Source organism: Nelumbo lutea, chromosome 1 (assembly GCF_056320005.1).
Source record: "Nelumbo lutea isolate HS-2025 chromosome 1, American lotus-T2T, whole genome shotgun sequence".
Lineage (NCBI taxonomy): Eukaryota > Viridiplantae > Streptophyta > Magnoliopsida > Proteales > Nelumbonaceae > Nelumbo > Nelumbo lutea.
This window is the reverse complement of record NC_142684.1, coordinates 206036357-206061886: the sequence shown is the minus strand read 5'-3', so window position 1 is coordinate 206061886 and position 25530 is coordinate 206036357. Positions and strand designations below refer to the sequence as shown.

Here is a 25530-nt window from a genome sequence, read left to right as displayed (position 1 = left end):
TTCATCTGATAAATTAAAAAGTTTCTTTCTTGATTTTTATTAAACCAAACATAGCTTTAGCTTTGAGATGATAAAAAAAAGTTTAGATATAAAGAACAGTACAATTAGGGCTGACGTGAGCTTAAGCATCGTACATACACAACATTGCTAGTAGTCCAGAGGCCACATCATCAGTCCTCATCCACCATAACTTTTTCTCTAATTTTGAAGCTAATAAACAACAAACAACAACAAGGGTGCAGGCCTTCCAGTGGGGTCGTTTAGCAAGCTTATCCAAGACCGTTCAGGAACGTTATAGCATGTAATGTATCGATCTCGTTGGGAGCACAAGAAGACTCCACATATTTAGCTTGCTTTGCCTCTATCCATGAAGCCAAAAAACTTTCAGCTCTAAAGAACTTGCCACATGTCTACATTCCTCGATCTGTTATCTGTTTATATGTCAAGCTTTGCCCCCAAATTACTTGCCACGTGTACATGTCCATAGAAATTTCTTTAATTATGAGCAACTTTAATATAAACTATGAATCACCAGAATTTGTTGAAGAAACCACCAAAGCATGATGAGGTATAGGGTTTATCTTAATTAATCTGCTGGGAAGAAATGACTGGTTTGGACTTTGGATCATTTGCCACGTCATCTTCCACAGAAGAAATCAGGTAGGCGGCGCAGGAAAGTTTCCCACTTCACCCGAAACCTCTTTAGTACTACTATTACTATTACTAATAATATTAATAATCTGTCAAATTAAAAAAATAGCTAGGGAAAAAATTGAAAGGGCACTTCAAATTTTAAAGTTGAAAAGTCATAACAGAAATAAGTGGAGAGGGGTCCACCTAATTCTTCCCCCACGTCTATTGCTCTTCCACAGGGATTAATAATGAGCCTATCTCAAATCCTTCCAAATCGAATGTCCATCGATGCTTTTCTCCACTCGACCACCCTGCAAAAGAAAACTATCATCATAACCTCCATATGTTTTTTTTTTTTTTTTTTTTATATATATCATCTCCTTCCCCGGGGCTTTCCACTAACTTTCACCTGTTATTTCATCCACAGTGACCTAATATCTCCATTAAAGGATCCTTCCAACACATCCTCACAACACTATCCCTTCCCTCTCTCATCTCTAACTCAAACTTTTCATTTTCCTAATTAACCTCTCAGAAAGAAGGGAGGAAACTTAAGAAACTGTGTCCAAGTGGTCCTAGCCATGATCACTTCTTCACCCTATCAGAAGTTCAGAACTAAACTAAAACTGATCACGAGTACATCTTCAACGTTAATAAATACAGAAGTTTATAACTCCAGCATCTATACAAGTAATTACATCGATCCTCAACTGACAAATCTCAAGCGGGTAGTGCATGCAATCTCCTCTGAGAAAAAAAAAAATTAAAAGATTAGCTTTTTTGCAGGGAGCTAGCTGAATGGTGCATCGAGAATCACAGGTTGCACTTACAGACAAGGACACGATGATCTTATATTTGCTGCAGCTTTGATATTCTGGTAGGGCCCGGGCACCATCCTCACCATGATAGTCTCTGTCGGTTCAAGACTGTTAGCTAGGTTATTGCCTGCTCTCGTTTTCTTCATATATTCTTATATATTTTCTTATTTGTTTTTGTCAATTTAAGCTGCGTAATTTAGACAGAGAGCTGAGCAATATTCTCAGAGCTGACCAAAGATTCGTTGCCGGAAAGAATTGAAGTCATCTCAACCATGATCAGCTCAAACTTCCTGGTTCATAGTCATAATAACGAATTCAAAAGCTAGGCAGCAGCAAAGCAAGATGTTGTCACAGGGTCTCCCATGATAAGTGTAGGTCCGACTCGGTTGCGGCCGGCAGACAGCAGACTATTTTAATTTCTAGCGCCTAGCTAGTTATATATCCCGTGTCGTCGAATCGATCGGCTAGCTGCAGGCTGCAGCACCCTGGCCGGCCAAGCGGTCTGACGAGGAGGCTCCACCGACCAAACAGCAACAGACTCCCTCCTTTAATGGGTATCGACGCTCCACCGCACCGGCCGCCTCATTGTCAAGCTGCTGTGATTGAATCCAAATAAAAATGACGCCTTCTGAAGCTACTCAATCGATCCATTATATTCAAACTCTCGTTTTCTCAGCGTTCCTTTTTTATTGTCTTCTCAAAATCTAACCAAGAAGATTAAAAGCATGGTATTTCAATTCATGTCATTTCTGAACGCTGATCGAGGCATCTGAGGATCAACACTTAATTAATGAGGTAGAAATAGAGTTTTGCAGTTTGCTTTCTTTTGATTTCTTAGGTATAAACTATTCATTTCTAGAGATTTGGGGAAGCTACAAGCTATTAATTAGTGCTATATAAATATATATTGTCATCCCCTCAATTTGAAGAAAGAAATAGGGCAAGCATTTGCTTGAAGAAATGTGAACAGTGGGTGTTGTATATGGGTGAGGACGTGACAGGCATCATGTCGGTGCATCAGATCAAAGAATATATATGTGAATAAAGTGGAATCAAAATGGTTGCCAATTAAATGCCAAATACATAGATGCCCTTTACCTAACAATGATGGCTACTTAGAGGAACTTACATCCTCTGTCGTTCTGACGTCAAATCAGAGTTTATAGGGAGGTACCAAATTGCCAATGCCATTCATTCTCCTTTCCTATCTATCGATTGCTTATACTAGCATTTGGGTAGCATTATACCATTCTTCAAAATCCACTATCCAAAATCCGTCATTTGGGTTGCAAAATAAATGCATGAGATTGTTGCGAGGTTTTAATGCTTAAAAAAAATCAAATTAGAATGCTACGCTATAGGTAAAATCCCTCTTAAAAATCTTTAATCTATGCAATGAATATGATATTAGTTGTTGTGTAATCTGTATTTTTTTAGGTACAATTAACCATTTATACAATTGTTGTAAGGGTAAATTTCTGACAATTGATTAATACTTTTCTTATTCTTAGTGTCCGTTAACAGAAAGACAAAAAAAAAAAAACTATTTTACCTTTTATTTTTCTTTAAATTTTCAAAATAAAATAAGAAGAAGGAAAAAAAACACTGATTCATAAAAACCTTAACCTTTCAAACCCAAGCATGGTTAACCTTTCATTGTCCTCCTCTTTAATAAATTTACCCTATGTACTACCTATGCAGACTTGAATCACCCCAAGTTTTGTCTGTAAAGATTGAAGAGGGATGCGCCTGTGTCCAGTTGTTCTTCCATCCCCCTCTGTACCTATTGGGCAAGAGCACTGGTAACTCTCTACTGTATTTGTGCAAATCGCTGTTGCTGCGCAGTTATTCATGGTTCAATCCACACATTCATTTATGTCTATAAGCGGTTTATAACATAAATTAAACCCGGGCCGAATTAAACATTGGCTATCATTTTTGTAGAACTAATCTTGGCAAAGAGGAAGTTGACGAAGAGTTAAATTAATTATATTACGTACACTACCAACCATGTTCAAGATAAGGGTTGCCTTGAAAGCCTTCGAAGCATTTGCGTAGATATCCCACACCTTTGGACGACTTGTAGCAGTCACTATTGTTGCTGCAAGCATAAGTAGTGGTGTTTCTTATTGCAACAACTTCACACGATTCATTTTTTATTGACCAGTCGAGTACAGTCGGAACTCTTCCTCTGTTCTCGTATGGAAATCAAAGACAGAGAGATCGGCTAGGGAGAAGTTGTACGAGTCCTCAGCAATGAAAGAGAAAATGTCTTTGATTTTCGTAAAAATCTCTTCTTGTTGATTCTCTTTAGCAAGATGAAGAGCACGGTGAAACCCCTCCTCCACAAAATTTCTGATTCTCATGTCCTGTTACTCTATGCCTGAACCCATAAAAAAAAGTAGGGGAGAGAGAGAGAAAGAGGGGGAGGGAGGTGGAGGGTAAAGTTGAGTTTTAAAAAATATATATCACATGCAATGAGTTTTGACAGAATATTAACAGACCTTAACAGTAAGAGTAGAGTTAGTCAATTGTCAAAAACAATAGAAATAGTATTAGTCAATTTTTAAACAATAAGGATGCACTTAGTCAATTAGCTAAACCATAAGAGGTAATTTAAAAAATTTACCTTTATTATAATTAACTAACGTATTGTTGGTGCTTGGCTGTCTTCTTTGGTTTTGTTCAAGACATGTATCAGAAATTTTGTGGAATTCAAACTTCTTGTGTGTGTTGTGTCAACTAATAAGATCTAATTTATTGTAACTCGTAAGATTATCAATGAGCCGAGCTGATTTTATTAATCAAAGCCAAAACTATGTTAGAATTTATGCTTTATACCGTCAATAGATTAATTTAAATTATAAGAAAGCAGATCCAGATAGGGAAGGTATGTACAGGGTTAGTATTAAAATTGAATTTAGGCGATGAAACTTGAATCTAGTGAATGATATTGAAAATTAACAAACCCAGCCTGTATACGGTTCACAAGCCTGTAACGAGTTAGTCAAGAAAATTAGATTTGCTCTTCACAGAAAATTGTAGTCATGCATTGAGAACATCTCCTATGAATGACAACATATAAGTATTGGAGATGTACCCGGTGCACATGCAGATGAACATGGTGTGCGGTTGATATAAGAAACGCTCAATCTGTAAAGAAAAAATCCTGATCGATTCAAGAAGAGTTGATATCTTCTACCAACGAAACATATTTCAACCCCTACCAACTTCATCTAACACCGCACATTTCACCATGTGCCTAAGACCCATCATAAAAGTGGGACCCTTCATGTATGAGATGTGCGGTGTGAGATCATGTTGGTAGGTTGTTGGAATGTATTTTGTTGGTAGGTGATCTGGACTCATTCAAGAAAGCTAGGATCAATTCCATTATCCATAGAAAGTGGCCTCAAAAGGATTTCCAAATAGCTCAACAAAATGCTAAAGATTTGTATAAACCACTTTGGGGTGTTCCATCAACAACATGGTTGGCTTTGCTTTTGAGATGTATTTGGCGGAACAACTTAAATGTGCAAGAAAATTTACGTGGGCAGGGGTGGCACTTTCTACCCTACTTGGTGGGTACCTACCCCTACCCTATCCTACGGGGCAGATTTTTTTGCTTGAAGGTCGGGTTTGGGGTAGGGATGGGTTTTAGTATTCTACAACCTGTATGGGTACAGGTAGGGAGTAGTATTAGGCTAAACCCAACCCTCCCCTACAAGCATATCATTGGAAGTATGTAACCTTTATGTATCAAGTGTTGAATTTAATAATATTTTAAATTTTATGTGAAAGATAATTGATGGTTCATGTGTTCTCTACATTTTTATTTGTGTTATTTTACTTATTTATTGTTTATATATGACAAGAAATAATAGAAAATTAGATATGAGTTCTAAATCCAACCCTCCCTACCCTTAAATTCAAGAAGGGTAAGGTTGGGGAGGGTTTTGTGTTTTCATGTGCGGGTACAGTTTGGATTTCAAAATCCAACCCGCTACGAGTTTCGGGGCGGGTATGGGCTGGGAGGTTTAGGGAGGCAAATAGGGTTTAGAATTTACAAAACCCTCCGCGAACCCGCCCCATTGCCATCCCTACATGTGGGTCTCCTCCTGCTCCTCGTTATCGATGGGTAACCTTGTCACATTCTAGCTGTTTTCAAATGTAAATAGTAAATGAATGTTAACAAAGTTATATTTTCACATTCTTCCATGTGTTTATTATAATGTTTTAGGAAGGTAAAGGCATGAAATGTGGTGCAATGACTAGCCTCGTCATGAGACTTTATCTTTATGCTCAGTTTGGAAGGAGTACAAATACAAATATATACAATGCAAATACATACAAAATATAAGGTTTTGCACTCTACGTATTTGTATTTGTACTAGGCTCAGTTTGAAAGGAGTACAAATGCAAATATGTACAGTACAAATACATATAAAATGATACAAAATATAAAGTTTTGCACTCTACATATTTGCATTTGTACTCCTTACAAACCGAGCCTTAGTTTGGAAGGAATACAAATACAAATATGTACAGTACAAATACATACAAAATAATATAAAATATATGGTTTTGTACTCTACAAATTTGCATTTGTACTCCTTTCAAATAGAGTCTTAAGCTTAGTTTGGAAGGAGTATAAATACAAACATGTATAGTACAAATCCATACAAAATATAAGGTTTTGTGCTCCACACATTTGTATTTGTACTCCTTCCAAATGGAGCCTTAGGGCATGTTCGTTTTCTTTGAAGTCTAACATTTGAAAGTGTAATAATTACATTAAGAGGTATATTGGTATTGGTGAATTTTTCTTTTCTCTGAACTTTGAATGCAGAAAATGTTGTTCTGAATTCTGAATTCTGAAAACTACTAAACATTCATTTTGACTCCATATATGAGAGCTTTCATTTGTCTTTTTGGGAGTATCATTGGAAAACAAAAAGTTGTATGATTGCACTTTAAGAGATAAGAGATAAGAGGAAACAAACAACCAATTTTCTCTTAAAGTTAAAAGATTTTTCTTAAGAGATAAAAGTTAAGAGAAAATAAACATGCCCTTAAGCTCAATTTGGAAAGAGTACAAATACAAATATGTACAATGCAAACACATACGAAATAGTATAAAGTACATGGTTTTGTACTCTACAAGTTTATATTGAACCATAGAAAAAACTATAATAAAATTAGAATAAATATATAAATATCCACAAAATGGGCCATATTATTGTCCAAGAAGAATTTGCAAATGAGTTAATTATCATGAAAATAAGGACTACAAAAATATTAAGATATTTGGAACCATTATATTGTAGTATGATAAATGAAATATTGTTTGAATAGATTATAATAAACAACTTCTCTTGAAAACTCAGGATTGGTATTAACTTAGTCTTGTAATGAGAGCCCTACTTGATTAACATAAAACATATATTCTTAATCTAAGACATGCGACTCAAGGTCTGAGGCATTATCTCATTGAGCTTGAGGTGTTTTCCTTGAGTCCTGATATGCCTTACCCACCTTTAAATATTGATTTATTATCCAAGATAATATTTGATTGAGATATAGTTTGTCGTTTTCTAAGGGTAGATTGAATAGGATTTAGGTGAAAGTAATAAGAAATTATTATTATTATTATTATTATTTTTTGCTCCAACGGGCTACATACAACAAGGGTATCTCATCCTCCAAACCTATAACCCCTCAACCCTTGTGTAGGTGGGGATTTGATCCCAAATCTCTGCTACAACTAGTTGTAGAACTTACTGATTAGCTAGATTGACACCTTGCAAGTAATAAAGAAATGATTTAAGTGCCCATAGTTTAACGATGAATATGACACTAAACTTAATGGAATGGCAAAACAAGACTCATGTAGCTGACCCTATATAGCTGGAGACCTTACCAATTAGCCAATTGGCACCTTGAAAGTAATAAGAAATGATCTGGGTGCCCATAATTGATGATGAATAGACACTAAGGACTTGTTCACTTTTCAATAAGTCATTTACCCGAGTAAATGCACTTACTCAGATAAGTGTTTCCCTGAAAATACTAAATTGAGTAAGTGCATTTACCCATGTTCTTTTACTTTCCAGTAAATAAGGCAAATGTCATTTTATCCATAAAAATTCATTATTAAAAGGGGCATTTTTGTCCCATTCAAATTTTGACAACTTTATCCCACCCACATAGGAGAAGGGTATCACTTACCCAATTAAGTATTACCCAATAAATAAACTTTCTCTAGTCCCCACATAAATTTGAAAAAAGAACATGAGTTTCTTAGTCAATGAAAATCAAAATCCCATTGACCAATTTTCCCCCTCTCAAAGTTAAAAAAAAAAAACACCCCCTAAATTTAATTAAATGATAAAATAGAATTCATGACCCCATATAGTTGGGATAAAGCTAGAACAATAACAATGATGACAAATGTAAAGATGATATACATTTAATTTGGAATATGTGCCATAATGAATTAGATGATAAGTTATATAATAGTGAAAGGTCAGGAAAGCATATCATTAAGTGGAAATAATGGCTCAACTGAGAAGCACTATATACATATATAAAGTAATGGATATTATATATGCTCCTTTGCAATCATAATGCCTTCATTTACTTTTGTAATGGCTAGTATTAAGATAAGGACTTCTGTGACAAAGAATTATCCGAAAAGTCATCTGAATCAAAATCTTCTCCTTTTTATTTTTTCATGCCAAGGAACAGTCTGAAAGGTGTTTTGTATGTCTAAAATAACTTTTCCCTAGAATGGAAAACACCTTTACAAAGAAAACCATGTAAAGTTAATTATTGATTATGCATAAAAAAATATGCTGAATTTGAAATTCTGACAAAAGGTTTCCATGGGAATTTCTCAAAAAGCACAATTAGCATTAGATATATATAGAGATCATGATGTGGGTCATATCGATCAAATGAATGGTGATTTACTAGTTCACTCCATGGCCCTATCTGTATCTGTTGATCGAATAAAACATTCCTTTCAATAAGGCAAGCTGTTATGTCTGGTCACTGGTGGTTTCAATAAGGCTCTGTTTGGTTGCAGTTCAATTTTATTCGCATTATATAAATGCATAAAAGTGCAAATGAAAAGATTGCAAATTTTGGTTAGAGTTTTACATTATTATGATTCAATCCTTATTTTGCTTCATTTGTACTGCAATGAAACAAAAATACATACGAATTTGCACCTAAATCAATTGCACAATCATATCTGTGCATCAATTTGCACTGCAATCAAACACAGCCTAAAAGACTTTTCATTTGTTTCGAAGTTAATAGGGATGAAATTCTTCCTTTTCTCATTTATTTATTTTCTACAGAAGTATTATCAGTTATACCTTTGCCATATGCTAAATGAAATATTTGTTAAGTCTCATGTATTAAATTGTCATCTTTGACTTGATATCCACATCCTTGAAAGAAAAGAAATAAAAGAAAAGAAGACTGAATTCTACAATAAAGCGTGCAACCAAACAAACCTTTAAAAAACGTACACTACTTTTCAAAACGGTTTGTTAAAAGCAAATTTATTCCAGAAAAGTTTGAAATGAGAGAATATAATATAGTTCGGTTGGCACTTGCTGACATACGGATCCGACAATTTCATATGATATCGAGTAGGAATTTCTAACAAGTAATAAATACAGAACCCCAATAACTATGAGAGAGCTAAGCAAATTTGAAGACCACGGTTTGCCGTCCCTGAATTCCATGCCAATAATCATGGCCATTCTCTCTCCCATCCAAATTCAGTCAATCTCAAAGTCTCCTTCCCAAATCTAATTATGAATGAGCGTGGCATTAGATTTTTTTTGGCGGGTCCCACCCTTGCACCCCCATCTTTGTCTCTTGTGCCAAACATGGGATTGTTCGCACGGTTGAGAGATGTCTCTTAGAGTTAGAAATCTTCACCAATTTTCTCCAAGTATATGCTATCATATCTTCCCCATTATATACATGTCCTCTTATATGAGGTGATAGTTATTAGAAGTATAAATCGGGTCGTATCGTTTACGCGGCATGATTTTGGGTCGACCGGGCATAATGAAACATAATCTATGCCAAGCATAATATAATCATATGGGTCATGTCGGATTGGGGTTTTAGGTTTATAGGCCGATTTGGCCTGTGGCATGACTCATATATATAATAATTAATATATAAAACTTTATTTTCAATTTTAATATATTATTTCATTTTATTATTCTATATATAAACAATTGTATGCATCAAATTTCATATATAATAAAATTTTAAGATTTGTTTATTCTTTTTCAATTTTTTTTTAAACATATCTCTCATGGCTTGGCCCGGCTTAGTCCAAGGCTCGACTCACAAACCAGCCCAGCCCGTGGCATGGCACGGGCCCGCATGGGCTCGGGCCAACCCTCCAAAGTATCTTAGGGGAGGGAAGAACGACTCAACTTGACCCGCAGACCGGCACATCCCAATTTACACCTCGTGATGGCATTGGTTTGCATGCTAGTTTTAGTTTATGGGTGAATACTACTCAAAAGTTCTTCCAATCTTTAAAGCTTGGCAAATGTAAATAAATTCCCTCTACTTATTAAAATATATCAATGAATTATGGTTTAACTTAACGGAATAAAATTATTATTATTATTATTATTATTATTATTATTATTTAAATAAAATGAGTGTACCCAAAAAATGTATGTCTTAATTAAGATGTATTTTTTTAGTTATATGGTAATATGCCCACCACACTTATAACCCCCCCATCCACAAAGTTGGTGGTAGTGGGATTTGAATCCCCGTCTCTACTGGAACAAACCGGCTAGCATACCAACTGAGTCATTTCTAATAAGAATAATGAAAGAAAAACTAGAGGTGATAGGGTCAGAAATGAATCCAAAAAGAACCTAGGAATAATTCAAATAAGTGATAAAATGAGAGTAATTAAACCAAGAAAGTTGTTCATGTAAAATAACATCAATAATATCTGCAAGTGATCTGTTACAATTTATAAGGGGAACTTTATTTCACTCCATCCTAGAATACATACTTCCGTTTTTTCATAGTAGATGTTCAAACCACCTCATTTAACATTCAAAAATTTTCAACAAAACAAAAGGCATGACTGAATTATCCATCGTGAAAAGGTAGAAATACATACTTCGAGGATGGCTGGGCAACGAGTAGATAAGAACATGAGTGAAAATATTAAGAAATAATTTAAGTGCTCATAATTTGACAATGATATGGCACTATGGAATGGTGAAATAAGATTCAGGTAGCCAACCCCATATAATTGAGATAAGATGGGCGATGATGATGATAATGAAATATGCTTTGTCATATATACAAGATAAATTTACATGTAAAACATGACAAAATTTGACTATGTATTTCTAGGTTCGAAATGTATGAAATATGATAAATGTATTGTTAAAATAATATCAACCTTTGCTCATGAGAAAACAGAAAATGATCTTTACTACTTAAAACCGGCAATCTTGAAAAAGCTATGACTAATCCAACTGTCTGGGAGATTACTTTAACCCTATTTCAGCTATCTGCTTGATAGGAGAGCCTCCTTTTAGCCATTTCAATCAACGGTTACCTTCCCACCAAGGCAATAAGTTCATGACTTTGAATGCCCTATAAACGAATTGGTATTGAATGATCCATTGGAAGACCATTAAAATAAAAGAAGAAACGTTCTAAACGTTTCTTTGCAAGACCATTAAAATAAAAGAATTATTCTAACCTGCATTTCTGCCCAATTATTTTCTGTACTAGGATAGCTTCATTTGACGTTTTACCATAATTTTGTTTTTGGAATGGGATATATGCCTAATTGTCTTGTAATGTGAACAGATGTACTTGGATATGATTGAGTCGATTAATGAAAAGAAAAGAGCTTATCTCTAACTCCTTTTTCCTAAGAGACAATAATAATGGCTTAATGGGTTATTTTCGGTTCTCAGCTGAGATGCCACTTGCTAGGCTTTATCATGCTCGGCTCAGAAATACTGAAATATATACAGGCTTTACAACCCATTATCGATCGAATTAGTCTATGGGAGCCCAAAAATGTAAGGCGTTGTTTTGTTCATGGGAATAAGGGTTTGAAATTGAAATAAGTTGTTTTGATTCTAACTGTTTGTGATGTAGTGCTATCTAACTATTTCCTGTTGGAGGATGATTTGATTTCGAATTGAGGAGAGAGTTAGGTGAATCTGCAAAACAACGGATAAGAGAATCTAGGGTGGTTAACCCGGTGAGGTCGCTCCGACGCTTAAGTTAGTATACTGTGGTGCAAGCTGAAAGCTTTGAGAGCTAGATAGTAGAAAAATCATGCGTACCTTGTGTCATTGGGGTTGGTGCCTTTATATAGTTGAGCTCTCGCTGGTTTTGCAGATTGGTTCTGGGATCTTCGTCCTGAGGGGATCCGTTTCCGCTTTAATTGGGGAGTAATGTATCAAGTAATAAAGATTATCAATTCTGCCTGATCCGGGCAAGGAGAAGATTCGGCCTACCGTTACGCGGCGTGATTCCGTGAGGTTTGGAGTATGTTGGAGAAATTTCTGGAATCGTTATGTGGCAGTTCGGGTTGGTAGCCCCGAGCTGATACTTCGGTTCTTTAGTTCCGAATTGGATTGAATGCCGAGGTGCCTTGACGCCAAGGGGGTTGAATACCCAAGCTCAGTCATTGCAAATTAGGCTTGCCAGGCTAAGCTATCATCCCTTAGTCAGGCCATGTCCACGTGTCCCTTTTTTGCTAGGTCGAGCCAAATCACCCTTCATCAATTGCCCCCACTCCTCGAGCCAGGGGTTTCAACCTGGTGTGGGGAGTTCATTACGAGTCCAGGTGGATTTGGCACGAGGTCTAGGTAGTTTGACGGGCGAATCGCTGGTCAGACCTGTTCGGCCACCCGACTCAACCAGGAATAACCCAGGTCACATCTAATCTACGCGCGGACGTCATGCCGTTTATAAACTATGTGGACGTCAAAACACACGCTAAACCGATTTCAACCTCGGGGGTCATGCAACCGGTTTTCCTAGGAGCCGTTGGATCGCAATGATCTTGATCGTTGATCCCCGGACACATTGGCTATAAATAGGGGGCAAGGGGCTCATTTTCTTCACCACAAGTCCGCTAATCCGCAATCTGAGGTCGTGCTCGAGTCCTTTAGTTCGGTGTCTTTTCGAGGTCACCTTCCTTTCTTCGGCCTTTCTTTTGGTGAGTCTCCCTTAACTCTCTCTTTTTCGATTCCACGCCTTTCCATCATGTCTAACTTTAGTTTCGATAGTCTCTTAGACGGGAGCGGTGATTCTGCTGGAGCCGAGGTGGGTACCCCGGCTCAGGCCGTAGATATTCGTCCCACCGAGGAGGTTACTTCGGGTCAAGATGCGGTCCACGGTCCTCCAGAGGTCGACTCACCCGGGGGGAATGAGAAGCCTCTGGTAACCTGACTTCCACCTGACATCGACGTCAGCTGCTAGATAACTTTGGCTCGTCGACAATGATGGCAAACAAACTCCTATCCTTAGTAGCCCGGTACAGACTTCCTAACGACCTCGTCTACAACATCCCTTTAGGTAACTTTCTTTAGGAACATGGTCACGACAAGATCGTGATCTTCGAGGAACAACTCGTAGCTGGTTTTCATCTTCCACTTCACCCTCTGATAGTCGAAATCCTAAAGTTATTCAACATCACCATAGACCAGTTGCACGCGAACACCATCCGCAACGTCGTAGGGACTATCTCTCTTTTCCACGACTACAGTCTTCCACTTGACCTCGACATCTTTTCTTCTATTCTTTCCATAAAAAAGAACTCACCTCGTCTTAGCTTCAAACTCTTGCATGAGCTTCCGAGCAAGGTCTTGGCCTAGAAGAGGCGCTATTTCGTGGTCTGCAACACTGAGGGGTGGCCTTTCCCGACTCACTAGAGGGCAGCCATCTAGGACTCCGGTGTTAGGCTGGACCTGAAGACAAGAGAGGCGCTCCAATCTTAGGCAGAGCTCGGTCTGAAGTTCAAAGACTTCGTGACCAAGAAGAAGCTCGTACAGGGCGGTCTGAGTCTTGGTAGGTCGTTGTTTGCTATATTTTCTCTGCTTTACTTTGGTATGGTATCTGACAACTTGTTTCTTGTTGTAGCTATCATGGACATCCCCGTCAACGAACTCTTCGGGAGTATGAAGAAGGGGAAAAAGAAGAGATCTTCAAAAAGAGCTCGCGTTGAGTCCTTGCCAGCTATTGCTCCAGAGCCTAAGCAGCCATCAACCACCGAATAGCCTCCAGTATTCGATCTGGTCGAGGAGGACTCGAGCAAGCTCTCCTCGCCCCGCGCGTCCAAGGAGGCTGCGTCTTCGGAGCTCACCCCGGGAGCTGCCGCTTCTTCAGGCAACGACGATGTAGCTCGGAGCATTTTGACTCCGAAATTCGGCCTCCTCAAGAGCAAGGGTGCGGTATATGCTGAGGAGGTTGCAAGTTGGGTTGGGCTGCTGGTTGCTTAGCTCGAAGCCCGAGTGACTACTCATTGCATGGTGGTAAGTTTTCGGACTCGTCTTCTTCAATCTGTCTTGTACTTGGCCTTTTATATGCTGACACTTGTTTTCTTCTCTTAGCAGGTGAGTTCCACCATCCACGCCTTGGCTTATCAGTCCGAGGTGAACTTAAAGCGGGTCCTCGCAGTCGAGGAGTCTTCTCGTGAAGCCCACACCGAACTGAACTTAGCCCGCAATGAAAATAATCAGCTGAAGAAGGACGCGCGGGCCAAGAAGGAGTTGCTCATGTTGCTGATGTCAAAGAAGAAGGAGCTCGAAGAGCGTGAGGTGACCTTGAAGAGGGAGCTAGCGGAGTGGGAGGCAGCACTAAAGAGGGAGGTGGAGAACCTCGAGGATCACATGAAGGAGCGAATTGAGATACGTTTTCAGGCAATGGAGGAGGCCAAGGTTAAGGCCATCGAGGAGTACAAGTCTTTGGCGGAGTACCTTCTTAGGTTGCCAATGTTCCACGCTCGAGGTACTTGCTTCCCTTCCAGAGTCTCGAGCTCATATGTACCTTCCCCGAACACCCGTCTTACTTGGTACGGACCTTCCCAATTCGGCCCGAGTTTATTGACGTCGGGCTTAGGTACCATAACCTTTCGAAGAACTAGGTCACCGACGTGGAAGTGTCACTTTTTGACCCGAGCATTATAGTATCGAACTCCTCTCTATTGGTAGGTTGTAGTTTGGATGTATGCCACGTCTCGTACCTCTTCCAACAAGTCTAGGTTGGTATGGAGCTCATCATCATTCGTCTCTTCGTCATAGGCCTCCAAGCGTAGTGTAGGCATCTCCATTTCTGCTGGGATCACCTTTTTTGTGCTGTAAGTGAGGTTGAAAGGAGTCTCACCTATGATAGACTTGATGGTAGTCCGGTAGGCCCAGAGTACACTGGTAGTTTGTCTACCCACAACCCCTTGGCTTGAGCTAAGCGAGCTTTCAGTCCGCGAAGTATGGCTCTGTTAATGACTTCCGCTTGCCCATTCGCCTGGGGGTGTGCCACCGAGGTGAAATTTTGTTGAATTTCTATTTCGGCACACCAATTCTGAAACTTAATATCCTCGAACTGCTTCCCATTATCGAAGATGAGTACTCGAGGTAGCCCGAAGTGACATACTATGTTCTTCAAAAGGAATTTTTGTATGTTGCGGGCTGTGATTGTTGCCAGAGGTTCAATTTCCACCCACTTCATAAAGTAATCTACTGCTACGACCAGAAACTTCCTCTATCCTATCGCTGGCGGGAATGGGCCAAGGATGTCGATTCCCCACTACGTGAAGGACCATGGGATAGTGATGTATTTCAGATCGGCAGCAGGTCGGTAGTGAATGTTGGCGTGCCTCTAACACTTGTCGCACTTCTTGATGAGCTCAAGTGCATCTGCCTTCATCGTGGGCCAGTAGTAGCATTTCCGCAATGGCTTTTTTGCGAGAGCCCTGCCCCCCAAGTGTCCACCGCACAAGCCTTCATGGGTGTCATGGAGTACGTATTCGACCTCTGAAGGTCGCAAGTAGCACAAGCAGGGGAGCGTGAAGGACCTTCTGTACGGTTGTCCGTCTATAATGATGCACTTAGCTGATTGGCGCTTTACCCTTCGAGCCACGTTGCATTCTGCAGGGAGGGCCCTGTGAAGCAGGTAACTTACGAGTGGATCGTTCCAGCTCGATTCCGCTTGTGCTATAGGAGCGACCTCCCCTGCCTCCCCCCCCGAGAATGCTAGGCTGAGGTAAGTCCTCTATATACACGACCCGCATGGTGTTACTGCTTGTGCTGGCTAATCGGAACAAGGTGTCGGCCTCAATGTTCTCAGACCTCGGGATTTGTTTGATGAAGTAGGAAATAAAGTCGCGCAGGATCTTCCTAACTTTGGCCAAGTAAGCGGCCATAGTGGGGTCGTAAGCTTCATACTCACTGATGACTTGGTTGACTACGAGTTGTGAGTCACTGCAATAGTCACCGGAGTGCATATTCCAGCTTCACCTCGCTTGGGTCATATAGAATTATTCCTACACCACTTCCTTGTTGGTTGGAGGAGCCGTCAATGTGGAGAATCCAGGGATCCTCGTCCTAGGTCAGACCTGCTCTGACCGGGACTGGTGCCGCATTGGTTGAAGCTTCCATTGTGTGTTTGAGCACGATCATCTCGGGAGTTACGGTACTAAATGTACATTCCGCCACAAAATCGGCCAAGGCTTGGGCTTTGATTGCCGTTCGAGGTTCATACTGGATGTCATACTCACTTAGTTCGATAGCCCACTTCGTCAATCTGCCAGACACCTCAGGCTTGAGTAGGATCTGTCTCATAGGCTTGTTGGTGAGGACGATGATGGTGTGGGCTTAGAAGTATGGATGAAGCTTGCAAGCTGCTATGATTAGCACGTAAACTAGTTTCTCGATCTCCGAGTACTTGGTTTTTGTGTCCTGTAAAACTTTGCTAACATAGTAGATGGGTTGTTGGACCTGATCTACCTCTTTGATTAATACCGAGCTGACCACCTCGTCACTCGCGGATAGGTACATCTTTAATACATCCCCTTCCTCAGGTCGGGTCAGAACTAGAGTGCTAGCGATCTGCCTTCCCCTCGACGAGCTGACATTCTACAGTCCACTCGAAGTCTTTACTATTTTTTATGGCTTTAAAAAAGGGTAGGTAGCGATCTGTCGACTTGGACATAAAGCGGCTCAAGGCGGCTATTCGGCCAGTCAGCCTCTAAACCTCTTTTATTTGTGAGGTGGTCTCATATATAAGATGGCTGTTATTTTTTCCAAGTTGGCTTTGATGCCACGTCAATTGACTATATAGCCTAGAAATTTACTCGAGGTGACCCCAAAGACATACTTGTTGGGATTTAATTTCATACTATATTTTCGTAAAATTTGGAAAACATTTTGTAAATCATCTAACAAAAAATTTGAATATTGGGTCTTCACGACCATGTCATCAACATAGCATTCGATTTTATTGCTGATTAACGGCTCAAAAGTTTTATTTATAAGGCGTTGAAAGGTTGCCCCGACATTTTTTAGTCCGAAGGGCATGACCTTGTAGCAATACAACCCAAGCTCAGTTATAAAGGCAGTTTTTTCTTCATTAGTAGGGTCCATCCTAATATGGTTGTAACCGGAATAGGCATCTAGGAAGCTCAGCAACTCATGCCCTGAGGTCGCGTCCACTAGGCAGTCGATCTTGGGCAGTGGGAAGCAGTCTTTCGGGCAGGCTCTATTCAGGTCGGCGTAATCGACGCACATGCACCACTTGTCGTTGGGCTTTTTCCAAAACCGGGTTAGCTACGCAACTCAGGTAATGGACTTCCCTGATGAAGTCTGTCACTAGGAGCTTCCCGACCTCTTCATCGACTACCATCCAACGTTTCGGGGTGAGGTTGCGCTTCTTCTGCCTAACTGGCCTGACTAAGGGGTCGATATTTAATTTATGAGTTAGAATCTTGGAGTCTATTCCGGGCATCTCTGTCGTGGACCAGGCAAATACATCTAAGTTTTTTAGTAAGAAGCTTACCAACTGAGAGCGAAGTGGCTCATCGATCGAAGCACCAACCTGGAGAGTCTTGGCTGGGTCATCGGTTGAGACCGGGATGTGGACTGTCTCCTCTGTTAGGGTAGCTCGCTCATCGGCATACTCTGTTTGTCGCTCGAGGTTGAGGTCAGTTGCTAGCTTTGCTTTCCCCTTGTGGGCAGCTACATAGCACTTGCAAGATTCAAGCTATTCTCCTCGCACAACTCCTATTCCATAGTCCGTTGGGAACTTCATCGCCAGATAGTAGGTGGATACTACCGCACATAGGGCGTGCGTAATGCGCCGACCTATTATGGCGTTATAGTGAGAGGGAGTCACGACCACCAGAAACGTGTGCTCGAACCTCACGATATTTGGCCACGTGTTGGCCTCTAAGGGTACTGTGACTCACTCGAAAGGTCTGACCTCCTCGCCCAGGGGAGTGTTTGTCGGCTTTAGGTCACTTTTCTGCAGCTGCAGCTTGCGAAAGTGTCATTGAGTAGTATGTCTACTGAACTACCCGAGTCCACCAGGATGCACTTGACTTCGAAGTCGTTGAGCCTCAGCTTTATCACTAGAGCGTCGTCGTGAGGATACTGGATCCCGTGCGCATCGTCCTCCATGAAGTAGATTAGTTCTTCAAGCCGAGGTCTCTTTGAAGGGTTCTCCTCTTCATTTTGTAGTTCGCAGACTGAGGTTCATCCGGTTGCCGATGTACACCTTGCGATGATGGACCCGCCAGTATTCATATTGATTACCCTGTGGATCAGTCTCTCCTCGGGCAACTACCGTGGTGGCTGCTCGTTCTGCCTGCTGGTCTCGGGGGCATTCCTTCTCTGGTCCCCCTATCGGTCTACTTGTCAATTTTCCTGACCTCTGACTTCTCGCTGTACAAAGTTTTTTAAGTATTCGCGGTGGAGGAGCTCCTCGATCTCATCACAGAGGTTTCTATAGTTCTCTGTGTTGTGCCTGTGGTCTCTATGGAAATGATAGTAGACGTTTCAGTTTCTTGTTGCAGGATCTCCCCTCAACCTAGGAGGCCATTTGATGAAGGAGGGGTCCTTGATGGCCATTAGGATTTCTCCTCGCTTAGCATTGAGCAGTGTGTAGTTTGTCCTTTCAATAGGTGGGATCCTGGAGCGCCGACCTGATTTGTGAGTTCGCGAGGGAGATCGGCTTCCGAATTTGTTTCTTCCCCTACTCGGGACTTACTCTTTCTTCTTTTGTGTCCACTATTACCTGTGTCGTCATTGTCTCCATTTCTTTTTTCTGTCGGGTTGTCAGTCTTCTGGTTAATTTCCTCTTTGATGGCGATTAACTGATCGACTAGCTTGAGGAATTCAGTGATGTCTTTCAATTTATTGGCCACTACATGCCATTTAAACTCCCTGTGAGTTATTCCCTTCTTAGTTGCCGTGAGTCTTGCTGCCGGGTCTAAGTCTGGGATCTGCAGGTAGGTGTCGTTGAAGCACTTGATGTAACTTGTAATTGACTCTCCTTCTCTCTAAACCACGTTGAGGAGGCTTTCTTGTGACCTAGTTCTTGTTGGTAATGAAGTGTGAGGTAAATAAATCTGCGAACTGCGACCAGCTCTTGATCAACCCCGGCGTGAGGTTCCGATATCAGGTCCGAACTACCCCTTTAAAAGTGGTGGAGAAGGCTACACACATACAAGACTCGTCAGCCCCAGCTAGGTGCATCTGGGACTGGAAGGAGTCCACAAGATCATTAGGATCGAAGGACCCATCATACTTGTCCAAGGGAGGCATCTTGAAATCTTTGGGCATCGGGATCGCCAAGAGCTCGGGAGACAGGAGAGACGACCTAGAAAGTAGGGGAGGAGCAGCCTTTGTAGCTAACGAGCTTGCTTCTTTTTTACCTTTAGCTTGCCTTTCTTGTTGGTTCGGTCTCGCTGGCTGGTTGTTCTGAGCTGAAGTACAACGTGCCATGCGACATCTCCATTGTTGCCTCTTTAAAGGCTTGGCATTGGTGCTGCTGATTTTAGTGTGTTTTGGCACCATTCTTCCGTGAGGTAGCTCCTAGTTCCTTGTGGGGTTCTAGGGCTGGCTGTCATGGATGGAGAGGCCCTGTCTTGAGTTCACGCCCCGAACCCCGAACTGGTTACCTCCAAGCAAACCGTCGTTTTCTTGCTGCGAACGCCGAGGAAGATTGGCCCTGTTAGGATGAGTATCCTCGGACCTATTTCCGAGGTTCCCTTGTGAAGCAGGTGGAGTAATCTGACCATCTCTCCTCTCACAGGGTAAGACCTGACTCCTGGGAGGAATTGGGACTTGGGAAGTCTCTTCGCCTCGATGGGGAGATCGGATGACGTCTTGGTTCACGTGAGGTCGGTTCTGATTCTGTTGGCCCCTGGGTGCCGAGGTGGAACCAACCATTGGTTCTGCAACAGTGGAGGGAATTGCTGTTGGTACTGCTAGTAGAAGAGGTACTGCTGGTACTGTTGGAATTGCTGAACTTGCTGCATTCGGACTTGGATGGCCTGAACACACTACACCAGGTCGTTAAACTGGGATTGTCCCACTTCGGGGGGAACCACAAAAGGCTCAGAAAAGGCTGCGCCTACCACTGGGGGATGTGGGGCATTCACCTGTGTGGTGCTCGGTGGCACGGTCAGCGTTGGAACCCCAGCCGTAGTAAGCGGGATGGTGAACTAGCCGATGCACACTAAAGGAAGTTGGGGTTGTCCCCCGGAGACGTTCATCTCGCTGCTTTGTCCAGTGTGACTGGAAGATGCCATTGATGTAGAAGAAGGTTGATAACTTGTAAGAGCGATGACTTTTCGGTCGTAATCCCATAGACAGCGTCAATTGATGTAGCGCAATCTGACTACTCCCTACTGGAGGAGGATCTGGCTTCCAATCGAGTAGCGAACTAGGTGAATCTATAAGGCAGCGGATCAGAGAACCCGGGGTGTCTAACCTAACGAGGTCGCTCCGATGCTTAAGTTTGTATATTGTGGTGCAAGCTTAAAGCTTTGAGAGCTAGAGAGCTAGAGAGTAGAAAAATCATGCATACCTTGTGTCATTGGGGTTGGTGCCTTTATAGTTGAGCTCTCGCGGGTTTTACGGATCGGTTCTAGGATCTTCGTCCTGATGGGATTCGTTTCCGCTTTAATTGGGGAGTAACGTATCAAGTAATAAAGATTATCAATTTTGCCCGATCCATGCGGGGAGAAGATTAGGCTTGCCATTAAGTGGCGTGATTCCATGAGGTTCGGAGTTTGCTGGAGAAACTTATGGAATCGTTATGTGGCGGTTCGGGTTGGTAGCCCCGAGTTGATACTTTGGTTCTTTAGTTCCGAATTGGATTGAATGCCGAGGTAGCTCGACACCAAGGTGATTCTGTGCTGAGGTGGTTGAATACCCAAGCTCAATCGCTGCGAACTAGGCTTGTCAGGCTGAACTGTCATCCCTTAGTCAGGTCGTGTTCACGTGTCCCCTTTTTGCTAAGTCAGGCCAAATCACCATTCATCAGTTTTATTGGATGGAATAGGAATCCCTTTCTTATTTTTACTAGAATGGCCATTTCCTCCATTCCCCCATTTGAGGAAATGGCTATTCTCTGCCTTTTCCCTCAGAATGAAATCTCATTCATTCTAATTCTAATTCTCATTTCTGAATCAAACAGACGGAAATGGAGCATTTTGATTCTGATTCTAACTACAAACCAAACAGACCCTAAGTTTGTTAAATAACTATCACGCTGTTCAATATATATACCTTGTATTCTTTGTAGTGATCAAATGATCTTACCGTTCTGATACATAGGGAACTAGACTAGGGGCTATTGAATAACAGCTGAAACCGCTGAATCAAGTGATTTGTTGGTTGCTAAAGCTGAAGTTGGATATTGAATACAACATGGTTTTGAAAATTGGATCGGACCAGACTGCTGGATCGATTGACCTGGGAACCGATCAGGCATCGGTTCTGCTTTATCCTAAAATCGTTCTTGGGCCAAAAACTGTTGATTTGGTCAGCGACTTGTTGATGCAGACAATCGATACGTTGATCTGAACAATAATTTTTGGTCATTTTTTATTTTAATTATTCTTTTGAACTTTTGTAAATTTTTAAACCAAAACGGCCATCTATTTGAATCAGATGATTGAACTGTTTGACCCGAAAATTGGTCCCCAAAACGGTTCTGTATCCAGTCCGATTTTTAAAACCTTGGATTATAATACTCTTTATCGAATATATTTTATTTATCCACGAAAAGATAAAATAATAAGTCATTCAATTAAATCAATTCAGCCATTGTTAAACGGCTCCTATGACAGACTTGGGTTACAACGTACATGCAGCCCATAGAACTGGGAGGTCCAAATTGTTCGGTTCGTATACCATATATTATGCTTTTTTGGGCGGGAATCTCAACCACCGGCTTCTGCTCTCTTTCTGTCTTCAAAATGGAGGCATTGAAGAAGAAAACGAGAACAAAGGAAAAAGGAAAGAGAAAAAGAGACACAGAAGGAAAGTGAAAACGCAGAGAGAAAGGATATAAAAAGGGATGGATGCAATAACTTTGCCAGGTACCATAATGTTCCAATAGTAGATGGCCTGCAGTGATATGAAAGGGTGGCAAGCACTAAGTACTCAGCTCTAACCTTTCTGGCGCTCAAGTTTCGGAACCACAACAGAGTTGGGGCTATCACCACATCATTTCTTCAGTGGAGAATCTGGAGATGAAGCTCGAGGTAGGGAACAGGGATATTGTACAACAATATTTAATAATAGGAATCACATGGACATGGACCTGCTTCTTCTCCAAAGTCCAAACTGTGCAGCGCTATCATGCATTTCCTCTCCCAGCTGCTATTCAGAACATGTATCCTTCAGTACTCAAGTCTAAAAGAAAGAAAAATTATATATATATATATATATATATATATATATATATTATTTTAAAAAGCATGAGTGGCTTCAAAAATGTTTCTGAAATTTTTTAAGAACAAAGTTTACTCTTTTATATTTAAATTTATTAATAAAAAATGAGGGCAAATAAGATAATTGGTTCTTGATATTAAATGAGTTAAAAAGAGATAATTTCAAGATATTCAATGCATTCAATTCTCTCTCATTAAATCCAATATTTAAGTTATTAACTTGCATTTATGTTCATTGAATCATGTATTTAAGTCTTTTTTTTTTTTTTGCATCATTAAGTTCTATTAATTAAATACATACTTAATAAATTAGTACTTCCAATAACATAAAAGCTTATACTTTTAAAATCTACCTACAAAAATAGTGTTTTCATCTAGGTGGTGGTAAGAAATTAAGTCATTTTGGGTCAAATGGGTAAATCCATGTTGTCATGATTAAATAATAAAATTAAAAAATAGATAAAATAAAAAAATGGAAATTAAAAAAAATGGAATTTTAACATACATATTAAATAGCAATAAGTATGATAAATAGGAAATATTTTTATTAATGATGGACATGGAGTGTAAAATTTAAATCCAATTGGAAATAAAAATATTTTTCTATTCTCTCTCGTTAAATCCTATATTTAAGATATATTTTCTCATCATTAAATTCTTGTAATTAAATCCACAATATTAATTTTAATAGTATAAAAATAAATATTTTAAAAAGTAATTTGAAAACAAAACCATTTTCTTTCCTCCCACTGGTGGGCAAGCAATAATAATAATAATAATAATAATAATAATAATAATAATAATAATAATAATAATAATAATAATAATAATAATAATAATAGTAATAATAATAATAGTAATAATAATAATAATAATAGTAATAATAATAGTTGTTATTTACTACAAGCATTTAAGTTTATTTTTAATCATATTGTTACTTTTGTTATTTTTCATTTTCTATCTTAACTATGATATATCTAAAACTCAAGTAATTAATATTAAAAAAAATTCTCATGTGCAACACATGTGCTTAATTACTAGTACATATACATACATACATACATAACTTGTTAGAAGTAATAAACCATGAGCCGTTCTCCGGAATGAATGGTTCGGCAGTCAAATTGTTCAGGTCAACGATTCGTTGACTAATTCAACAGTTTTTTACTAAGGACCAGGTTTGGGGTAAAACTGAACCAATCGCCTGGATGGTTATGTCTATAGTTATTAGATTATTAGTATGTATGCATCAACTGAAATATAAATAATCTAGAAAGAACAATAAAAACAAAAAAGTAGAGAGTAAAAGCTTGAGGCAAGAATAAGATCACTAAAACAAACTAAAAGAATATAATAAGGCCTCGTTTTATTATGTTTTGGTAAATATTTTCTAGGTTATATTTAACCAGGTAAGTTCATTTATTCATATTCTTTTAATTTCTTGGTAAGTAATATAATGATTTTTTTACTCACAAAAAGCCAATATTAAAATGAGCAAATTTGTCTCATTATACTTTAAAACTTTTCCCCAAGTTTTTCTCGCATAAATGAAGCTAACTTTACCATGGGACCTAATAATTAAAGAACACTGCCCATTAACCAACTTCCCCCTCTTATTTACTGGTAAACAAATGGGGTCTAATAGAATTCCTTTAGAAAAGGGGGACAAGCATCAGTCATGCTTTTTTTTTTTTTTATAATGAAAGAGAAAAGAAGAAAATCCCATGGAAGAGGTTCTACCCATTAGGCATCTCTTCTCCTAAGCACAAGCTTAGCTATCTTATATGGACTACATAAGTGAATATACAAAATATAAAGTATTGGTTTGGATACAATAAATGTTCAAATAAAGCTTATTCCTACCCCATGCATGATAACTCCTATCTTTTGTATAACATCTTTAACATCCAAACATGCCATAACCTTGTTGGCTCCCATCAAGATTGACCATGGCATAGCTTGAATCACATCCATGATCTCTGCATCAAATGGCTCTAGCAACTGCACAAGTTTTCCTAGCAAATGCAACAATAGGGCAAAACCAATGGATGTGAAGGTTCGTGGTGTTTTGTTCTATGGTTCCCACCAAACATAATTGCACAAATTGTAGGAAATAATATATTTGAAATTAAATTTGCACAAATCAGCACAAGGAGAGTTTGGCTATCCACGTATGTCTTTTTGGGCACCTATCTCCCTTGTAAGCAAAATGTGGATTGTTTGACTGTAAAGCATTCAAAGTGTATTGATAGGAGTAAACTTGGTAAAAAAAAAATCAGATAATTCGACCAAGACAATGACCATTCTAATTTTTATTATATGATAATGGCTGTGTTTGGTTGCAATGCAAATAAATTTGTACTAATGTAAAACTTTGACAGTGCAAATGATTTGAGTATAAATTTTGACCTATTTTTTGTTTCAAATTTTAATTTATTTTGTTTGATTGCAGTACAAATAAAGTAAATTAAGACATGAAGCAGAATAAAGTAAAATCCAAAACAAAATTAAACAAGAATTTACATTTTTTACATTTGCACTCCTATGCATTTGTACTAATGCAAATAAATTTGAACTGCAACCAAACACAGCCAATAGAATAGATATGGAACAAGCCTACGAAGACAAATAATCGGTTGAGCTGATGGAAAAACCCGACTGGACCAAATTGTTGTGTCTTGGGTGGTAAAGGATCACTGTTCATTGATTAGCGATCACATTCACATACAGCATTACAGAAAACCTCCTCATGGACCAGAAACTCTAGAGCACTGGACGGACCTAAATGGGATCCAAGTGGCTAATGAAGTGGACACTATTGATGCATATTAGATCTTAGGGTTTCTAGCTGATAAGGGCAACTTTTTGCCTTGAATATCAATAAAAAATAATATCTTTATAAAATAACCAAAATAGGATAGCTTTTTTTTGGAAAAATATCAAGAAAGGGCAATGACACTATTACTTGTCTTCCTCTTCTGCCTCTGGGTTCATGTGAATACACTGGATTCGAAGACGAGGGTGAGGCTTGGAGGAAGATGAAGGCAAATAAGAGAAGGAAGAGGAATACAAGGGTTTTGCGCACTG

At 39.6% G+C, this 25530-nt stretch overlaps 1 long non-coding RNA gene across 1 annotated transcript; it reads left to right on the top strand.

The window, feature by feature from the left end:
• Nucleotides 1-1001: 1001 nt before the first annotated feature.
• Nucleotides 1002-2524, top strand: LOC148880568 (uncharacterized). The gene is made up of 3 exons (XR_016104594.1): nt 1002-1323; nt 1420-1510; nt 1639-2524. It is a non-coding gene; the product is annotated as an uncharacterized LOC148880568 (long non-coding RNA).
• The last annotated feature ends 23006 nt before the right edge of the window (nt 2525-25530 follow it).